The sequence below is a fragment of the Megalops cyprinoides genome, chromosome 2, assembly GCF_013368585.1.
Source record: "Megalops cyprinoides isolate fMegCyp1 chromosome 2, fMegCyp1.pri, whole genome shotgun sequence".
Lineage (NCBI taxonomy): Eukaryota > Metazoa > Chordata > Actinopteri > Elopiformes > Megalopidae > Megalops > Megalops cyprinoides.
This window is the reverse complement of record NC_050584.1, coordinates 41,912,149-41,935,008: the sequence shown is the minus strand read 5'-3', so window position 1 is coordinate 41,935,008 and position 22,860 is coordinate 41,912,149. Positions and strand designations below refer to the sequence as shown.

The following is a 22,860-nucleotide window of genomic DNA, read 5'->3' as shown; positions in this document are numbered from 1 at the left end:
ACAGTGAATTGAGGTGACCACTGGAAGCTGGTTTGTGAGAATAAGAGAGTGTAATTTAAATTTTTATTTTTATTAAATTGAAAGATTCACAGATTGGTGTGAGTTGTCTAGGGATTGATTCTTGTTTTTCTTTTTTTTCTGTTTGTTATTCACCATGGTATTTAGCGTGCTAGACAGACCAATGTTATTACAGCTTCAGCCTCCTCAGGTTAACAGTTCACCAACTGGCACTGATCTAGAAGGCTGAATATGCATATCATGCGCACCTACTAATGACAATTGAAGAAAAAAAAACATAGAATAAGAGCTTACTTTTGTGTATGGTTTGTGTGCGCATGCACACAGAGATATATGTACTTGTGCTTTGACAAGGACAGCCACAATTAAATGAGAACTGGGCTTCAGAGGGAAAAAAAAACCACTCTGACACATTAATGCCACACTGTTGAAATGAGCTGTCAATTACACTGGAGTGGATTGCATTACCCTGACCGTGTTGCTCTCAGTGCCAGTTCTGTGCTTTCATGGTCCCTGATTGTGTTTAATGTGTCAGGATGTGACCTGGGTGTAGATACTCTGCCATTTCTATGTGCTTCTGTGTGTTTGCTCTCTTTCCTTGTGATGCGCATGATACAAAGGTTACTTTGATGCTCTCTCACTCCATTACCAGGTAGTAAGTCGGAAAACAGTTTTGAAAACAGAAAGGCTTTTTTTTCTGTGAAGCAGAATTACTCAGCTCTCTTTTGCTGGCTACCTCTGAGCTGGCGTATTACTTACAGCCGAGAAATAAAAGCAGCCTTTGACATTTTTTTCTATTCATACACTCTGCCCTCATGTGAAATGTGTCTGGCAGCCGAGGCTTGCCTGAGGTTGGAAACTCACTCATTTTGGAGAACTGAAACATATTGTATGAATCTGACTACTGGGGTTGGATGAAGGGGATGGCGGTGGTTGCAGGGGGAGCAGCTAGTCCTGCATTCAAAGGGTGAAGGCTAAGGTACACTTGATAAATGAGGAGATGGAAAGCTTATTTTGTGATCCCCGGCCAGCAATCTTCTATGCTGCCAGTTTTTCATTAGTGCTGAGCTCTTGATATCTTACACACACACACACACACACACAGACACACACACACACGCATATTACTGTAGCAAATGTTTAAATTGTTCTTGAACACATCAGGGAATCTTGTTTCTCATGGAATTCTAATGTGAAGTGAGGTGAGGTTGAAGTGAAAAACCTCTGTCTGCCAAATGTCAACACTGTCTTTTATTAAGATGCAAAAAGATCTCAAAAAAGTTACAGTAAAACAACAACAACTCTGCATTATTTTAAAACAAGGTTGCTGATAATAATATCTCTTGACCTCTGCCAGATGCCTTGGCTAACTGTCCTGTCACACCTGCCTTGGCAGTGACGGTCAGATCAATACAGAGGTGAGGAAAAAAGCGAGGAAAGTGGCAAATGGCGATCTGTACCATGCAAAGCCTGCGGGGGGCACTGTGCGGTGTCACTCACCAGCCTGAACAATATGAGAAGTGGGGTTTATGCCTGAGTGCAGGGTTCAGTCCCTCACGCACTCACACAAACATTGGCGAGAGAATGTTGACATTGACAAGAGAATGTTGTGAAGCCCATGGGGTGTGAGAGCAAAGGTGCTGCTGGGGGATACACCACAGGGAGCACTGGTGGGACAGGGTACACAGCATCATTTGTACCCACTGTGTGGAGACCATGTCATCACTTCATTATTTCCCATGGTCTCCTGAGCCCATGGGATATATTTCACAGTGTTTTCCTTGGCCTGGTGCAGGTTTGCGCAAATCCCATAGCACACAGGGTATAAATTGAGCCACAGCTGACCGGGGGCTGTTAAGACCCCTCGGTTAATCAAAGTTACTGGTGTAGCAGCTCTGATTCATGGCCCAGTGACAGAAAGGTTATATTGGGCAGAAATGGAACAAAACGCCATTCCGCAAACTAAGCTAGGAAGACAGACTAATTATTCATAAAAATTTATGGTAATTTTAAAATATTATTTTCAAAGAGAAGAGAAGACAGTGCTGAGTTGGATGCTGGTTTCTAAATTGTGGGGGGCACTGATACTGAGAACAGCTTACACTGTGAGTTCTGAGAGAAAGCTGGAAGTGGCTGTGTTCATTCCTAACAGGCATGTTCTCTGTAACAGCAATGTTTACAGCACTGAATGACTTTACATTCGGATTTTTGAGGGAGGAGGTACATTGTGGTGATTTGTATGCGCTGCTATGATATTGTCCCTAGGTTCAAATACATTGATTTATTTCCGCTTTAGCAGAAAAAAATAAACAAAACTACCTCAGCTGGCCAGACCAATCAATAAAAGAAATTGTCCTTTGTTTACCATGTTTAATCTTGTGTGTCACTAACTACTGTACTACATCGGGTCATCCTGAAACATTGTTCAGTTACAATATATTTGCTTTGTTCCTATGGTCTCTGGATGTAAAATATATTTTAATAAAAAAAAAAAAAAAGATGGCAGAATGGAGGAAGAAAGCAAAGGACAGAACTGATTTGTCTCACATTGAACACCTACAAAACATATTCATCATATGAAATGTGTGTTCAATCTCCCTAGTTTTCAGAACCAAAGAACACTTTTGTAGTACAAAGGAAGATGATATATTCCCTAACTTTTGTACAATGCTTAAATAATTGTAGAAGGGGGTTTGTACTGAATGGTGATGTTACCTGCTTATTGGCCGTACATACTGAAATGCAAAGAATAGTCAAATATTTAATTAACCCCATCCAAGAGAATGCTTTATTTCCTTTGATTGGACTCTGTCAATGATTTTGAGAGATATTGAAGTTTGGGTTTTTACTCACCATACTGTATGCCTTAATGTACCATTTTATACGGTCTGAATAATTATATTATATACTACTAATAATACTGCATAAAACACAATGGCACTGAGATGCATTCAAAATGATATCCTTCACCTTGAAAATCCCAGTGTAACCCCCTATGGGCCACACTGCATCAGCAGGAAGCACAGATACACAATTCATTCTATTGTGAACATTATAGGCTGAAATATACAGATATGGCGGTATGTCCACTCTCCATTCATCCCCATGCCCATGTGTTGTTTGAAAGCTCAAATGTCTTTTTTTTGACAGACACAACACAGAGGTCTACTTTGCTTAAATTGCAAAAAAGAGAGCCGAAAACATGGAGATGAATTTGGAATCCTCACATTCACGCTGTTAGAAATCGCTTGTAGAACAGCTGTAGCTATGACGCTGGAAAGACATGACACACACATACACGGAAGAAACTGTCAAAGATATATGATATGCAATTTAATCAGCCCCTGGGTCCATCCTTCAGTCAAATGGCATAGCTGTTTTAGACTGGGAAAAATGGTGTGGGAAGGTAAGCACAGCTCTGAGAGTAAGTAGACCATACGTTGTAAAATTTCTAAATTGAGCTCAGACCCAGTCAATAACAAGCAGCAGAGGATTTAATTGTAGAATGCAAAAATTTAGTGAGGGCCATCTCATAAATTGCAGCCATTAAAACAGCACCGCACCTATGGCTACTAAAAACTAAACAAATCTTACAATATGAGTCATTATGTGGATCAGACAGTGATGGATGTATTCAGATTTATTCGTGATTGCGTCCCAGACTTTGCATAAAACAATCCCATGACCCCTCCCCAAACACACACAGCAGTTGGTAAGATCTTTGTGGGGAAGTGGCACTCCCAGAGGCTGACAATCACATGACATGCTGTATTAATCACTACCACCAATCTGTTCCAGATATCGTCTCTGGAACTGGCACTAAGATGCACCACATCCCTTTATATTAGCCTTGGATGGGACATTATTGTCTCCCCAGTGCATGATGAAAATGATAACAGTGGCTTCAGGGAGTGTGCAGGGGTTGCGTAGGTACAGCGATTGGTTAATTGCAAACCCCCCCCCCCCCCCACTAAACAGGAATGAGGCTTAGCATCAATGTCTTTGCATGGATGATTAACTGCAACCCTGAACTGCTTGCCGCTGAAGAGACATGCAAATCCACCCAAATCCTTTCACAGGGAATATGAAATTGTCCTTTCACATTTCAAAAAGAGGGAGAGAGAGAGAGGAAGGAAGAGGGAGGTGAAAGAGAGATCGGTGGAGAGGGAGATGGTGTCAGCATCTCTGTGAGACAGCAGAGTTAGTCAATCAGTAGAGATGACAGAATCTGCCAGGAGCAGTGTTTTAATAAGACTTAACTTTCCTATTGTTTTGTCTCCCGGGAACTAGAGTCTGTTAAGATGTTTCCTCTGCTCAAAGGCAGCCTTGTTTTAATCATGCCATAAATCACAATTACCGGCAGAGAGCGTGCCGGAGTCGGGGCTGTAGGGTGGAGGACGGGGGCACTGGAGGACCACTGAACTGTGTGAGTGTGTTGCTGCCCCACACACACAGACCCAGCGTGGACACAGAGACCGGCCCTTCCGTCCCAGACCATTTCTCTCAATTCCTTTACAAAAACATTAAATCATTAAATCATCCCAAAGCAATTCTCCAAACAGGGAAACATATGCTGCCTCTGAGTTGACGGTGCGCCCCTAATGGAAAAAAGGCAAAAAAAAACCTACACGCTGCTGGACACCAGGCGCAATCTGCCTCCACTGATGGGGAACTGAGTAGCTGTGTCTCATAAAAATCACACAGCCTGTGATTGCCAGACACTGCTTTCTACCTGAAACAATAGAGAGCCACCCCTCCTTTGCCTCTCCTCCTACTCCATTACCTCGCTAGGATGGACACTAGCAGATGGGCAGGAGGGAAGCCTACCGACATTATCCCTTTGACAATGAAACCAAAACAATGGAGAGCCAATGCACAGAAATACATCCCAGATGCTGTTAACGTCTGTTGTACAAAATAGCAGCGGCGAGTGGCGACTGTTAAGTGGTGCGTGCATTCTCCTCAGCAGAGGCTGTCCTAAATGATTCCTCTGGATTTTTTTTTTACCTCTTGAATAGTGTAACCTGGAAAGATTCAAGCCATCGCATTGGATTAAATATTGATTTACACGATTTAGTGAGGGCAGCTGGTTTTGATATGAGATTATTCTGTGACTGGGGCACCTAGGGAAGACCAAGAACAACTACTTTACACAAAGGATTCAATAAAGCCTAGATAGGCTTTTTGAAAATGACACGTTTATCTCTAATCTTCAGTTCTGTCAAGTTTATTATAGATCTTCACAATGTGAAACACATCAAGAATGTCTGTGTTCATTGGAGGGATACTCCCTCTTTTCCCATTTGAACAACAGAAAGTCACTGAAAGATCTCATAAAACTGTGGCTAATGACCCTTTTCATATTCGGTGAGGTTGCGGTCTGAATTTTCATTAAGAGCAGAGGGATGAAAATGGGTTCCTGAGCATGAAGGAAACAGCTGCTAAAAAGCATGGAATGAGCCATAAGAGAGGACAGACTGGGGGTATGTTGGGGCAAAAAAAGGTGGAATCATTGTGAAGCAACTCAGAGACTGAGGGGGAGAAAGAGTGGAGATGACAGCAGAGAAGATGGGAGAACTTTAGAAGACTTTTACAGAAGTTGCTGGCCAAAGAAAGAGGCGGACGTACAGTGGAGTAACTCTCTGAAACAGTTACTTGAAAAGGAGAGGATGAAAATGATAGAATTGTGCGTGAGAGAGGTGGGATGATAAAGAGAAAGAAAGGCAATGCTCAGACATGAGGGGGCAATGGTGAGAGAAGCTTCCTTCAGATGACACTGTGTAGGCTGAGCCGCTCTAGTTGTTTATTTAAATGTGTGTGTCAATAATCACACTTAAAGCGCTTAATGAGTCATGAAATTCTGCAGATGTTTTCAGCTCAGGGTTCTGCAAGCGATAGAGGGAAAATATCAGTTGGGGGAACTGGGATAAAGGTGTGATGAGGGCCTGTGTAGACAGCGATAAAGAGAGGAGGTGGTGCTGGCTGACATGTTTCCCAAACTGAGACAAAGAGAAAATGGAAACTCCTATTCATATCGATTTGGCAGCATAGCTTCATTGGCGAAACCCAGGACATATGATTCCACTCACAGTTTGCATTTAAATAAACTGGCAGCAAAGGACCTACCTGTATATTCCAGCTTGTGAACATCTGGCATGGAAACAAATGATTGACAACAAAGAGCTGCTATTTTTGTCTATGATGTGCAGATCTGTCTGAGGACAGCAGTCAAAATCTGCTGAGAACTTCAAACTGAAATGGTTCATATTGAAAACTACTTTTAAAGTTGAGTGAATTCAATCAACAAAACTCAAAGGACTGCAACAAGGACAACTATAGCCGGCTTGAACACAGGTATTCACAAGAGTGTGTCTGTGTTCAGGCTGGCACTATCCTACTTGCCCACAAATCTAAATTGATTTTTATGATTTGAGCATACAGTAATAATTTTTGTCTCTTTTAAAATCCAACAAGCATCTGCAATTCACACTGGGCGAATAAAAATGTTCCTGCAGAGTATAATCGATAAACTTTGCTTAATGTCTCATTTGGTGTAATTTCCTGTCAACTTAGTGCACTTCAGGCACTGAGGCAAAACTTAAGTTTCCTTTGTTACTGTCATCTAGGACAATAAATAAAAAATTAAAAACCCATTTTTAAGACTTGTGAGATACTCCCCCTGGAATCAACATTTGTCCTTGACTTTATCTGTAAATAAATGCAAGTGTTACTTTTTTACCAGCACATTTTTTCCTCAATAATGTTGATAATGGATGAACCAGTCTGTGCTGGCAAAGAAAAGGAATAACTCATGGCATTAGCATTTGCATTTGCTAAAGGAAAGATTTTGCCATTTTATTGATGAATGCAACTCTTTCTCTACATCCTTGACATAACACCACTCTGCTCCTCAATAATTAAAATAATTGACTATTGATGTCTAATCATATCAGCACATATACATGACATTTCTGGACCACAGTTCACCTGATAAAGGTCAGCATAGTAGAAATTGTGTTTGCTTTTCTGCACAGTGAAAGCCAAGACTCAAACTTTCATTTTTAGTGCATCATATTTATCTGTCTTCGTTCTGAGTTTGTATCTGCTGAATGGCTGTGAAAATGCCTATGGCATGTACATGCAGGCTCAGGACTTTACTATGGGCACAAATGTCAGTGTGGTTCCATGCAAAAGAATTTATCTATGTATCTTCAATACCACCACATTCTGGTTACAGCCAGCACAGGGGTCATTTGGAGATCCCTATTCACTTGTAGAGGCATTTAATTGTGCCCTACATGCAGTATTCAAACCGGGCCACCTGGTCTTGGAATTCCAATGACATTGATGGAGCGAGAATGGAGATGTCTGCATCTGTCTCTTCTTTTCTGCCTCCTCTCTGGGAGACAAATGGCAGGGCATTACTCTGCCCTATTCTGAGGAGTCTGCCTATACTGATTGCTCATTTCCCTTTCAAAGTTTGTCTGTGTGAGAACCACTTAGCCAAGCAGCTTCTGAAACAGGGTCCATCTGAACCCCATCGGCAGCCAGGAATTTACATGATTAGTTTTTCCTCATTTTTGGACTTTTTTTCCCCCTGATGCACAGAGAATTCATTTTTCCCCAGTCCTCTCTCACCACCCTCAACTTGTAATCTTTGGAAGTAGATGGATAATTGGATTTAAACATAGTTCAAGTAATGGTGTAAATTAATTAGTGACAAAACATAGATGCAATCTCTGGCATATTTATCATGTTCCCAGACATGCTGGGCTGTAGGGGACACAAGTTGGTGGGAGGGGAGTGAGATGTCTCTACATGACAAGAATCTCATCAGTCCTGTGAGGTATTCGGTGAATATCCAAGGACTGTTTCTCCTCTGTGATTTCCATGAGGCTTTCTTTTTCTTATTCCTCAAGGGAGCACAAAAAAGGCTAAATCTCCACCTGTGTCACTCTAGCAAAAGTGTGTGTGACATTTCTGATGTGGAATCCATCAAATAAACGTTGATCAATTATGCCACATTCTGTTTCTGTCGGTAATCGTTGCACCTTAACTGATCCTACTTTTGCCATTGTTCTATTTTGAAAGGTTGTGTATGCTTGGTTTTCTTCCCAGCTCTCTCTTTCCTCACAGACTCTAATCTCACTACCACAACAATTGAAGAAAAAACTGACAGCAGAAACTACTGTGTAACGGTTGTCAGTTGGAAGTTCAAAGGCGAAACCATTCTATTGCATTCCGAGTTGCACAAAGTATTTGTGCCAATGTGTCATAGTATTATATGCTTCTACCTAAAAACTTTTAAATGCTGTAGTTGAATCTTGGCGATTGTCATCCTGACAGTGGCAATAACCATTGTAAGTATGAATGACAACAATACATACAATTAGTACAAATATGAAGTGGCAAACATATTTCAGATGGTTCAGTTTTGACCAGCATTGTGAAAGAATATAAGTGTGGGTGTGGCATTTTTAAGCCTTAAATGGAAAATAATTTTATCCCATAAGAACTTTTCTGCTTGGGTTAGTCAAATTTGAAAAATTCATGTCTGCTTAATTTATCTGAAGAATGAATGCCATGGCATAAAATCTGAAACCGCTCCCTCATCTGTTGTTAATTCCCATGCATACAAATAGAACTGAAACCGGGAGGCAACAAAGACATAGAAACAAATAATTCCTAATGCCTTTATCATTGAGTTTTAGGTGCTGGAATCCTTACCAGTAATAATATGTATTTCTCGTCCATATTGCATAGTTATTATTTGATCCTTGACAGTGCATGCAGAATCAGGGATTCCACTTGATGCAAATTGCACTGAATGCATAAGGTTTTTTTCTTTAACAATTAATCAGCAAAATAGATAAACCTGTTTTATAAAATTAAAATCAAAAATTATTGGCTAGATCTTTTTGGTAAGTGCAGCTGAGCATGATTGAAAATCCCTGCCATGATCCCCACAGCCAGCTTCCAACCCCCTGTCTAATTGAAGCAGTTTGCTGCTGCATTTCTCACAAGTGCACATGTGCACACGTTGATCAAAAGGACACAATTATCAATTACAGCAGCAGGATAGGGCGGGCGCCGTCTTTCATACTAATGAGACAGCATGTGTGATTGGAGGTAATGGGCCTTAATTTTCTGTGTGTTTAATTAATCTGCCTCTGCCCACTTTTTTACAATACAGTAGTAATGCCTTTTTGTGCTAAATCCGAACAAATTATCAGAAAACAAACTGTGTCAGTGTCTCAGCACAGAAGAAGAACCCATGATGGTCGTGGAGTGCCTCATTTCAAATGTGTCTGAAACCGTGGATCCATCAGCATCACTGTTCCCCCTCAATCTTATAATTGTCTTCTGCTTGAGGGATAAGAGGAAGAGGGTGGGATGAGTTAAAGCTACTGTCTGCCTTATCTTCCCCTGCATTCTGATCAGATGCAGAGATACCGATCTGACTGCTGAAGACCTTGGCTACTGGAGGACTGATAGCTAGTCTTTTCACTACAAGTGAAGAATGTATGGAGGCAGCCATCCCATTGATCTTGGCAAACACCCCTGATTGCACATGCTGAAAGTTTCTGAGGAGACGGTCAGCGTGGGGGTGCTGCAAAGGGCCTCGTCTCTTGAGCTTTGCCAAGGTCAAACTCTAGGAACCTGTCAGCTGGCACATCTACCTGTCCCCCTCTTGGCCCACCTATGGCATCCATCCTATCAGAACAGAGTGAGAACTGTCAGTCAAACCCCTTGGTAGTGCATCCTACACAGTCTCATAGCCTCACAAGGCCTCTTCAAACTCAGTGCAAAAAAAATCTATATATATTAGTTGTCTCAGACAGTGTTCAAAGAAATGTAGTCACATGGTCAAAACAGGCAGTGATTGGAAAACAAGAGTGCTGTGCACTTCAGGAGTGTTAAATGGTGAGTATTCTCCATAATACTCAACAATGCCCATAAATCTCTCTAATCAGACAAAAAAGCAGCACCTTTTCAACAGGTCAACAGTAATGCTACATTTGAACCTGGTAGTATATATCCCTCTAAAATATTCATGTCCACATTCACAGTTTATGACGTCTGAGTCCTTTGTGCATGCTGGCCATTATTTCTCATTTAACCATACAGTACAGCTGTATCAATATGAGCATATAAACCTTTTTATATTCAAGGAAACCTGATTCAGTCCATGATCAAACTTCACTGTGTTGAACGGAACAAATTGAAAGTAAGTGAAGTGGCCTTGAACTGGAGTCTAATTTTCCAATGCCGTGAATGAATTTTTAACATATAGTGCTCAATGAATTAAAAAAAATTATAAAAATTAAACTATATTTATTCAACTGCATTAATCCTCAAAGAAATGACTAATGGCTGGATACCTCGCTGTTGTGTTAGCAAAATGCTAAATACTGATGATAATAATGAAAAGGTTTTTGTGTGTCTTGTCCCAGAAGTACAAACAATGAATTCTTTTCCTGCACTCTACTGTACCTGGAACAGTGCATCTCTAACAGATCTGATGAATGGCATTTTGACAGTGTTGCTAAATGTTCCAGCTCCTTATGGGAGCATCCCCATTTTTATTGATAACTCACACATGTCCAATTAATTAATAATAACGCTTCTTTTTCCATATTTCTTCCAACTGCACTTTCTCTGCCTTGATTTGTTCAGAGTGAGAATGTGTGTGTGTGATAGAGAAGGATAAATAGGAAGAGTGGGCAAATGAGAGAGAGAGAGAGAGAGAGAGAGAGAGAGAATGTATGTGAGAAATGGAAAGAGAGAATGTGCGAGAGAGATAAGACCAGTCTCTCAGCCCCCCTAAGAAGGCAAAGATTAGGCATTAGGGAATCAATTTCTTTGGAAAGCCAGCCTCTACAACCTCCTCAGTACAAGCACTGGTCTCCTCCCCTCTCACAGCTCTGGAAAGAAATTTCACTTCAGGAAAGCTAAAATATTATATATATTTTATTTTGGGGTGAAACTTTGTTGTACCCCTCTTTATTCTTTTCACATTAAATACCAAGCAGTATTCTTGTGGGCCACATGGCCAGTTCAACCAATTGTTGCAAAAGTTTTCACACCTGGCTGAAATCTGTTTGTTTTTGTGACAGCGGTATAAATGCAAAAAGCATAAACTGAAGCAATAATAACTTTTTAGCTGAATTAATGATCTTTAGAAGACATTTTTTAAAACTAATTCTGAAAGCAAAAGGGGCACTACAGGGGTCCCGTATTTCTTTTATGAGCTCATAACTGGCTTACTATTTATTTGTTACTGCAAGCAGTGGGCAGCTGTGCTGGTGGGGATACAGTACATAATTAATGAAAGGAACACAGCATTCGTCCCAGTATGACGGCGCATTATCAGCTTCACAGGGGAAAAATGCATTCTTTCTGATGGGCTAATTAAACCTGTAATACAGCAGTGGTGTATGGACTGGACAGAGGGAGAGAGGCTGCCCTAAAGTAAACCCTTCAGAAGGGAATATCACCCCTGACCCTGGGCCACAGCTAGTGCGCCTGCTTTCTCTGGTTTTCCAAACTGATGTAGCAGACGACGCTCCCACCACTTTTTCCATCTGCCCAGTAGTGGCCTCAAAAGCATCCTGTAATATATTAAACATTGATGTCGACGGGCACTTGATCCACTAACCTGAGCCCGCCTGTGACCCGCTGTTTGACTAGATGAGTGCAGTGGGCTGGGTGCAGCGCCCGCACATACCCACAGCAGAACCCCGCTGACCTTTTAATATCACCGCACCACCATGGACAGGAGAGCACATCATTTATTTGCTGAGGAATGCAAAGTTTAAATCCTGCAGGAGTTCCGCCGGCAGTCTCATACCTCTGTTAGACAGACCGAGCCGGCGACCTTGCTCCTGGCAAGGCATAAAGAACAGGACCGCAGATCCAACAGCTAGCTACCAGAGGAAGAAGTACATGCTCATTCCTGATAATAATGACCATGACTTTTCACGGAGGTTATGGAGTCATGGATACTGTGACATTAGGAGATACCAGTAGGATTATGAAAATCTTGAATTCAATCATGTCAATGTCAAAAAATGTCAAAATCATGTCACATCAAAAAAAACAACATACTGTGTAAATCACATATTTGATTTTAAATGAGCAGCACAAAAACACCAAAGAGTACTCTTGCTTCTCAGGCTGAATGGAATGATGCTGCACAGTTTTACTGATCAATAAATCATCTGGATGGCTCATCTCTTTCCCTAAGCCTACTGTTAGCCAAATATTATAAAAATGAGTGAATATACACATATATTGAACTGAAAAGACAAGTCCATTATATTATTGTAAGCTAATTTTACATTTGTTAGCAACCGGTTGGTTGGTGGGTTGGTTATACTGGTTTGCAGGTTGTAGGTTTTGTAAGACCAATTACTGTTACTCATAATCAACTGCCACACAACATGATCTTTCTGTTCAGCAAAAATGCAGTTTCAGAGTGAACATGTCAAATTTCAAAAAGAATTATGGCAAACTAGCAGAAAGCTCAATGGAGCTAAGCAGGAGCTTTTTTTTAACATGAAATTGCTTTGAAATTTATAGTTTGCTGTGGTTGTTCACTCAAGATTTCCCATGTATTTTCTCTCATGATAAAATTGGAGAATTACCCCAAGAAGAGCTCTTGACTGCTGCCATCCAATTCCAACTTTGAATGTTAAATGAAAGATAACAAAGCTAAATCCTCTTTGAACTGGTGCTAGGGTAGAGATCCCAGTGTTACAACAAATCTTTTCTCGGCACCAAAATCTGTGCATGTTTGTTTTTACATATCACATATTACAGGCAAAACCCACAATATGGCAATAAAACTTGACAATACATTGTATTTTCTACATAATGAGGTGAAATGAAGATAAACAAAAAATTCTAAGTACCTTCATTGTTGATGGTAATACACTGTGAATTCACAGATGTCAGTTTTTTTCTGTGTGTTTAGAAAGTAACTGAGGTAACTGAAGTCTTTGTATTAATCAGCTTGGCAAAAACCCTACACACTACCAGGTTCTCTCTGAAATAAGGCCTGAGCTAAAAATACCTTATGTCCTGTTTAAATAGTTGGACAGCTCCCATAGGGGGAATACTTTCCTGATGGGAAACAAATTTCAGTGCAACACTGGCCTTAGCTCTGCTTTGTAAATCTCATCTGTAATCCTCTGGTCGGAAATATGGGCTACATAGGCACATCATATTTTTTATGTACACTGACTGGGGTATTAATGTCGTTTTTACTATTTTTCATTGCTGCTGACCACTGCTTGCAGTGAGGAATGTCTTTTAAAGGCATATAATGAAAAATAACACCTTATGCCTTGGCCTCCTTTTGTTTTCTGTGAGTTGGTCCTATGCACCATGTCATTGCTGGACTGTAGACCTGCATTCTTGTGGATCATTGAATTGTGCAATACACTCTACCAACCCACATCCTCAACAGCCTATCCTCTTGGGTGTGGCTTCAGTGTAAGGGAGAATCTGCCCTAGTGAAATGCTCTCAGAGATTTGAAGGAAATGACTAGCAGTCAAATTTTAACAAAACCTTCTTTTTCAATTAACAATTTTTTTTTTTCAGAATGTGGCAAGCAGAGGGTCAAGCTACCTACTGTGCTAGAAGCTTGATCACAGCAACATCACAGCAATGATTACGGTGCACAATTACAAAGCATTCAGCAATGATCAGGCAATATATAAATGACAATGTTAATGTAAGTGAAATCCATAATAAGCATAAGATCCCAAAGTACTAATTATGATATAATCAAGCACTGGAATTGCATTTCAGACTGTGCACTGAGTGTAATTTTGACCTTCATCTCTACACTTAAATTTGGACACAGATAGGGGAGGTGCTCATTTTTTTCCATGTAAAGTTAACAAGCCTACTCAGCCACAGAATATATTAAGAGTTGGGCAGTGTCAATGAAACAGCTCAAACAGGGCTATATAAATCAGCGAGTAAATGATCCTGATAGTTGTTATTGTTCCAGGTCCCTGACTTGCGCTTTCGTACTGAGCGCTGTCCCGGACCTCACTCTCCGGGGGGGAGCATGGAAGCGCAAACTCAGCACTTTCCTGCACTTTCCTGCCCTGTCCCTCTGTATCCCCGGCAGCATTCATCTTAAAACAGAAAAGAAAGAGAGAGAAGTCGCTGGCTTAGGTGATGTAGATTAATTGAGCAGCGGGTAATCACCTCTGTACCACTCTGATAAGTTTCGGCCCCAGAGTGGGCGCTTTCATCTCGGCTCGTTCATTACGCTGGACGCAGCCGCTGGGAGGCCAGGGAAGGACAGCGCCATGTGCCATTCCACAAGGGCCAGAAAAACTCGCTGTGAGAATATCAGCGACCCCCCCCCCCCCCCTCCCAAGGAGGAAAAAAATCAAAGACAAATCCAGACCAATTCAATTCATTTCTCTTCATTATTTTCTTCCCCCATTTCTTCATAGCGTCATGTTGGGAGTAGAAGGAGGGGGGGTTTTGTCTGATTTCTCTGTGTCAAAACAATGAAGGTCACATAAGAAGGCCAATTAGGGCTGGCAGTCCACTGCATGAAAGACTCCTGGAAACAGTCAGGTCTGTAACAGGAGAAACGTGTCAGACTGAGCCACATTAAAGCATTTCAGACTGGGAAAAAAACATACAAGAGAGACCATTTGCCATCTTCAAACTGCCACTGCTGCCGACTGGAGATTCCTCCATTAATTCCATTTTCTTCTCTGATGATCACTGAGAGCACAAAGGATCAAACTGCTGCCTGTGCAACCAGATTGAGTCTGGAAGTTTTTGTGTCATAGTGCAACAGGTAGTAGTAGACATACTGCCAGCATCTACTACTCTAAATCCTAAGCAATATCTTATCGGCCTTCAAAACTGCTAAAGCTTCTGATCTGTCTTTCAAGCAAATAAACAACAGGGACACTTCTCCAACACATGTGGAACATCTCCAGGATGTGATATGAATCGCTGCCAAATTACTCACTCAAGGCCAAAAGGAAAAGCTCTTTTGCCAAGCTTGCCACCGGCCACATAGTAGCTAATAAAAACCCGGGCACAAACAAAGACAAGCCCTTTAATTTCAGCGAGGGCAGATGTGTGATGTTCTCATTGAAAAACAGAAAAGGACGAGGGGCAGGGGGTTGGGGGGTGCTGGGAGAACTGCTCCTGTGACTCGCTGCCAGCAGGTCGCGACTCGTGACCGAGCAAACATAGAGATTAGGATTCCTCTTCGACGGATACCACTAATTAACGCATATCTCACACAACCTCTAGACTCCAGGCAGCATTTTAAACCCTTTCTTGAACAATTCCTCCCCCTTTATTTATTTTAGTAGATGACATTTAATTACAGAAGGGAATTGGTTACAATGTTGCTAGTTTAGTTTTAATGGGGAAAACAAAATTGAAAAGCACATTAAATCACAGAAGAAAATTGCCCTTTGGAGATTCTATATAGAGCAGCAAATTGCTAATTGTTAAAAAGCGGTGAAAAAGCTACAAACACATCATGAATTAGCAATTATTTATTTTCATTTTTGTTATTGTGGTCTTTACTTGCATTTGTCTATGCACATTATGCAGGGAACACATGTTGTATACATGTCCACAAATTATCACACACATAACAAGTCTGTTTTGCTTTATAGAAAATATATTTTTATATTACACAGTCTCTTAATGTGTTCCCTGTTTATTGACTTGATAATGTTTTGGTGCTTTTAGAGGCAGCTAGAACATAAAATGGCATAAATGGCATCACAAATAGCTTTGAAAATGTCTTGGTTGTACTTTATTGACGATTGAGCAATATAAAGTGAAATTACATTTTCAGATTCCTATTTGTCATCACATTGCCCAGACATGAAAGGCACAGGAAATGAAGGGGTGGTTTTCTTCATTCCCCCAGGAGTCAGGCTTCCTCCTTCACACTGCATACACTATATCTAGTTTTCATACGTCATCTGACAGCACAGAACCCTGAGTCCACAGCCTTTATTTTCAGACCCCTTTAATGTGTTTCAAGCCAAGCTGAATGTGTTGGGAAATTTAAGCAGAATAATTTTCTCCTCTATGCAAAACCACCGAAGTGTGGCGGTGGAAACCTCATTACAGACTAAAGTAAGACTGGAAAGTCAGCTGCCGGGACATCTGACCTACAATAAACCTAGCAAATTGCAGGACTTTAACATTCAATCAATATGCCATGGTATCCTTTGTGCTTTTCGCTCCCTGGTTTAAAAACTTGTTGGTGATATTAGAAGTGATTTTGTGGCTGTTTCTGGATGGACCACAGCACAGGGTCTGGCTTCCTGAAGAGAGAGAGGTGCAATGAGATGTGTGGTTTAGCCTTGGCCTCTCAGCTGTCACAGTCAATTCCACCCCCTGCTGCAGAGTTCAGGAGGGTCTCCCCACTGGAGACGCTCCTGTTGACATCAGGTAGAACTGATACTGAACCCGCACAATGAGTATGTGTAAATGCGGAAGGGCTGGACTTCCAAACAATGTGTGTGTGTATGTGTGTGTGTGTGTGTGTGTGTGTGTGTGTGTGTATGTGTGTGTGAGTGAGTGAGTGTGGTAGAAATGCATTGTGGAGATGTCTTTGTTTGAAAACTGTGGAGCTGAATCATAGAGGAAGTCCATAAAAAGCCCTGCTGACACAGGCAGGAGCACCACATGCTCTTTCAGGAGCGCTCACCCTATTTCAGTATCATACAGAGGGACTGTGAGCCACTGCTGTACTGTGTTTGGTGAGGGAAAAGAAGGTGTGTGTGCGTGTGTGTGTGTGTGTGTGTGTGTGTGTGTGTGTGTGTGTGTGTGTGTGTGTGTGTGTCTGTGTGTGTGTATGGGTGGGGGGAGGAGGTCACAGATGCATTTACTGGGTAATTTATTTCCCTTGAAATTAAATTAACACAAAAAATATGGGGAAAAGAAAAAAATACAGTAGCTTCTGTAGTTATCACATAAAATAATCATCTCAATGTAGCATTGTCACAAAACATAAGGTTCAATAATATCTATTGACATGTTAATGAGTGTCATAATTGAGAAAAAAAAAACTATTGTCATTAGGAACTAATATCTCTCAACATAAGCAGATAGCACAAAGCACAGAGAGATTGCTTTCAAAAAGACTCAAAATAAAAATTTAGAAGTGCAATAACTAGGGTCCAAGGGATTTGGGAGAAATTAATTACCTTGCAGCTATGAAGCCTCTGCTTTTCTTTGTTACATGAATCAGTGTAATTTTTCCTTCTCTAGACTCATAGCAGATATGGGATCATGGTAGTGCTTCTAATAAGCAGAGTGGCAGATTAATAAAGGAGCTCACCCAGGGGCCTTATGCCAGACAGAAGAAGCTAGAAGCTTTGTCTGTAACATGGGCCTGAAGTGCGTGTGTTTCCCCTCTCAAACCTGCCACTGTCTCCAGCTCCAGCACAAAATTCACAGATCCCCAGCGGTCCTCCCACACTCTGAAGCATAGCCTCACTCGCCCACCCCAAAAAGCAGTGCCCCTGCAGGAGCTCCCTGCTGGGAAAAAAGATCAGATCTATCTTTAGTCTGTGCAGATTCTCCTGGTGTCAAAAGCCTCTGCTAATCAGTGGCTGTCTGGTACAGACGGACGGGAAGCTCAGACACACTCTGTCATTTCCTAGTGTTACCATGGAGCTTTCAGTAATCAAACTATAGGGGCGAAGAGCCATGAACTGATTATTTATTGTGATCTAACTCTGTGTTGATTAGCAATATTGTCACTGTTTGTTCTACCATCCTCTTAGCAGTAACACATACTCATGGCACCTGGAATGATTCTCTGAAAATAACATAAATTAGCAGTTAGCAGAGAAAGCAGTTGATTGCATGTTCCAAACATATAAAGCATATGAAGCATCCCTCTGATACTTATTGTTGTGCTTGGTGAACTCGGGTTATTGCCTTTTTTGGTGACAGGAGGAAGTGTACTTGAAAATGTTTTACATGATGAAAGTCAAATTAAGTACTGGTAGAGACCTTTGATGCCTTTCATGGAAAGTCAGAGGTACAGTAGAACAGTTTTCAGTCCTGTAGGAGCTGTCCAGTGCTGAAAGCTCAGAGGGAGTATGGAGCTCTGGGAGAGGACCTCTTTTCAAGAACGGCCTGTTTTAGACATTTCAGGGATATTTATGGTGGACTAATTATGATACTTTAATTTGGGTCTTTCATCAGGGTTCACAATAACACAAGTAAAATGTTTTTAAAATTTAGGCCAGATTACACCCAACATTCCCAAAGCAATTTGTACAGTGTGAAGCACTACACTGAAAAATATGAATGAATCCCAAAAAAGGAAAAAAAAAAAAAATCTTCTAAGCAGAAAAAACCACAAATCTGCAGACAGACTAAAGCTAAGGTTAACCCTTTTGTGCCTCATGGAATGGATACCAGATGTCCTCATTTATTTATGCATTTTAATATGGAAATAGATAAAGCGTGTTTTGAATAATGTATTCTTGATATGTCACACGATTAATATTCAAAAGCTGTGAGAGAGCGATCTGGTAATCCCTCACTGGGGCTACTCAGACTGTCGCTGCTTTGTCTGCCCACCGAGCTGATCTGCGGCGCATCTGTGCAGTCACTACAGCTGGTCAGCACCGCGAAGAGTCAATAATGTGTCAATGCGCTGCCTGCAGCTGGTCAGTGCTGCGCCCTGTCAGTGGATTAGCACAGTCCCCCATTTCTCCTGAGCCATCCATCCAGACACCCTACAGCAGCTTCACATTCATTACAGCAATAAAAAAAAAAATCCTTCTGATGCAGGCGTTTGAGGGCTGATATGAAGCTGGCAGCGTGCCAGGCCCAGGACCTGGGTGTGAACTTGCACACTTCCACACAGAATTAAAGATGCATGCGTGCTGCTGAGCCATTTTTCAGAGTCTAATTGGATAAGCTCCCCGTCTCTGTGAGCAAACAATATTGTTTGAAGTCTTGGTCCAACAACCCGGCCCCCCACCACCACTACCACTACAACCAATACACCTGACCTCCCACCCACACATCCACACACACACACACACACACACACACATCCACAAGGACCATTTCACAAGTGTTCTGCACAGACAGGGATTAAGAGTGGAATCCTGTGGTCAGCAATCATTTGTGAGCGAGCTCATTTCTCAAGGTGACTTTCCATCATTTATTCATTTTGTGTTTATTTAAACAAAAATGTCTGGGATGCCTGTTAATTCAATGACCATTCAGATGGATAATTCAGCAGATGTTAATTCACCAGATAAACAATATACATGTGAATACAAATGTTTTCCTCTCTCAGTGCTGCAAATGCAGTATTAGTAATTCATTGCTCTCGCTGCAAAGGCTGGTGCTGAGCTGCATGTGAAAGTGAGTTGATGTACAGTAAAGCAAAAATGACTGTGGCTTTCCCATCTCAATAATGTGATGACAACAATATTTCAATGCATTTCTATTTACTCCATGTGGAATTTGGAAACACTGACAGAAAGCATGTATTTCTATGATTTGCTTCTGTGTCTCTTGCACTACTAAATGGGGAACAAATGCATTGGCAAAGCCATTCATACAATCCTTTAGGAATCAATGGGATAATCTTTGAACCTGGAAACAATGGAATGGAATGAGGGGGAGCTCAGCTTCTGGCAGAGGCACTAACAGGATTAGAACTGATCAGCTTTGTTTTATGAAGGTTCCACAGGTGCCAAGAATCTCTGATGTCACACTCAGGTCACTGATGGAGCACGGAACGATCTGGCAGACACCCACATCATGATTTAACCAATGGGGGAAAAAAATCTTCAGATAAATAATGAATAATGCAGCTGCTCAGGTGTTTTGATCTCTCCCATGTTGCTCAGCTGCCTTTGGGAAAGCCAAGCTCTCCCTCCTTAATCCATCAGCCAGCCTGTCTCTGCCTATTGACAAGGGCACACACACACACACACACACATACACACACACTCACACACTCACAGACACACATCTAAGCAAACGCACACACACATACATACACACAGACACAGACACAAACATATAAATACACACACATGCATGCTCACACGCACACACACACACACACACACACATACACATATACATATAAACACACACACATCTACACACACACATACACAGACACACACATATACATACACTCACGCACACACACAAACAGACAAACATAAGTGTGCGCACGCACATATGGAGTGACACACACATATGAGCTCATTCATACACACACACACACACACTCACAGACACACATCCAAGCAAACGCACACACACATACATACACACACATAAATGCACACACATGTATGCTCGCACGCGTGCGCACACACACATACACACACACACACACACACACACACACACACACACAAACACATGCAGGATATGCCAAATCTCCTAACCTCTGGTGCAGAGGAGACCATAAATATGCACTCAAACATGCACACAGAGTTGTTATTACTCCCCCCAGACACCCACACACAGATATATATACACACATGGACTCACACATGGACACATGCATGTACACACATACACACATAGTCCCACCATTTTGCAACTGCAGTCTGAAATCCCTGATAAATTTCCCTGGGGTCCATCTCACATCTAAACATGTCTCCCTGCCAGCGCAAATCTCTGACTCTGATGCAATTTGGAACAGAATTTAAAAATATATGATTATGCAATTAAGGAGACTGCACTCTCCTTTTTGACAGATATCAAAGGCTAAAACACATAGACATAAGCTTTCGGGCATATTTTTAAAATCAGTTTACAGAGGAAGAGGGACTCCTGAGTTTTCTGATACACAGAAATTTGACAGTGTGCAGATAAAACCTGGGTTCCTCTATCACTGGCTGTTTGCTGTCACCAAGTCAAGATCCGACTGACAGAGCTCACTTCTTGCCAACTTGTCATGTATGCTGTGCTTTCCATCTGTAACCTAAAAAATTTAACTGTTTTCCTTTCACCAAGAAGCTAAATAAGGACTTCTCTCTAACATCAGTCATCTTGCCTGTTTTAGGGCTTTGGTCCGTTGGTACAAGTCAACTGTACTAGCTTATCGGAATCCAAGCAGTCTCACACCTTACAGAAGACAGGACACGACAGTATTTCTCTCTGTATATAAAGATGCTCAGGGGGCTGAGTTTTGAGTTCAGCTCAACACGCCACTTCAGACCACACCAAACACATCAGTGAGAGAGCTATATTTTATGCATGCTCCTACAAGTATCATGCCAATGTAATATTAAAAGCACACGTCTGAATAATTAAAAGGGCCACCAGATATTGGCAGAACAGAGTCTAATACGCCTTTTAGGTGGAGGCACTAAGGACGAGGTATTTTAAAGAAAGCACCTAGAAGTATCGAAGCACCCCGTTCACAGAGGACAAAGACCGGAAAAAAAGGAGAATAAAACTACTAACACATGACAGTAAGTACAAGAGCAATAATCTCGAACAAATCTCGGGTAAATTCAAGATTTATGAAAGGAAAAATGTTCACAAATCACCATAACTCCCCACAGTCACCGCTGTGAGGACAGAAAGCCTCCCTCCCCCTCACCCCAAACAGACAAATGCATCTGCCGAAATACCGGCACAAAACAATGGTACATACAAGTTTTAAGAATATCATCAAATAACCCGGATCGCAGTTCAAATATCCACAAATTTAACGATAAAATTCGTACTGGATTGTGAAACTCTTGAAACCTATCGCTTTAGTTGATATGTTGATAGTCCGCTTTCTGCGACTCTGTTCCGGAGAATGAACGTTTTTATACCGTAGACAATAGTTAAACGCACACTTTACCATAATGAGACAGAAACAATTACACACACATGTTGTTGTTGTTGTTATTATTGTAACTATTATTATTATTATTATGTAATTGTTTTTACCTTTTTGGCTGAGGTAAGCCGCGTCGACGTCAGGCGGTGAAGTATTCAGGAATGTAGAGCGGTCTTGTCTTAGTGAACGGTTGGTCTTGTTTAGTGCAGGTGTACCGTTCCTGATCGCGTGCCGCCGTCGGTGATCTGAACCATCTGAGGGCGAGTTGATAGTGAGACAGCAGTTTCACATGCCAAAATGTTACTCAGTTTAAGAACAGAATCAGAAGCCAAGACGGGTATTCGAAGAGAAAATACATGTAAAAATGTTAAATATCTCTCGTGGCAGGAGAGACGGATCACATTCTAAGGGTCTTGTCATGCAGCGGGAAGAGAGAACGGAGGAGCGAGAACAGCGATGCTCACTTCCCTTGCAGCAAAGCGCAACTGAACAAAAGAACGCTGACAGCCAGGGTGCTCTCCGCAGAATCCTCTATTCGAATCAGCGGAGACCAGAGAGGAAGGGAAAAATGGGGGATAGGGTAGATGTAAAGAAGGGGCGGGGGTATCCTGACTTACCACGAAGAAACGATTGTGTCATACTCAGGTAAGCCTCGACTAGAATCGTTCAGATAGATTAGATATCGAAAATGTCTATCGTATTTCGAATATGGAGTCTTTTTCAGATTTACGATCACTTCATTTCAGGCTTGGGCAGCACAAAAAGTTTGAAAATTATATTAACAAACATCAAACAACCGAATATCATACTTTATAAACCAAATTTCATTCGTCAAACTCCCATTTCTACTTATATCACAATCTTGCATATTTGTCTTTTGTATTTAGCTTGTGGTCATATAACGATATAGATATCAAGTTACGTTAAAATAGTTAAATTTATCTAGGTTCGTTAGAATCGTCACTAAATTTCACTTTATCAAGGTTCCATC

General features: G+C 41.4%; 1 protein-coding gene across 1 annotated transcript in view; it reads right to left on the bottom strand.

Moving 5' to 3' along the window:
• Positions 1 to 22,337, bottom strand: part of ncanb (neurocan b) — an 84,896-nt gene extending 62,559 nt beyond the window's left edge. The window contains exon 1 of the mRNA XM_036522084.1: positions 21,980 to 22,337. The gene's annotated coding sequence lies outside the window, so the exon portion shown is untranslated. The remainder of the gene's footprint in view (positions 1 to 21,979) is intronic.
• Positions 22,338 to 22,860: the final 523 nt, after the last annotated feature.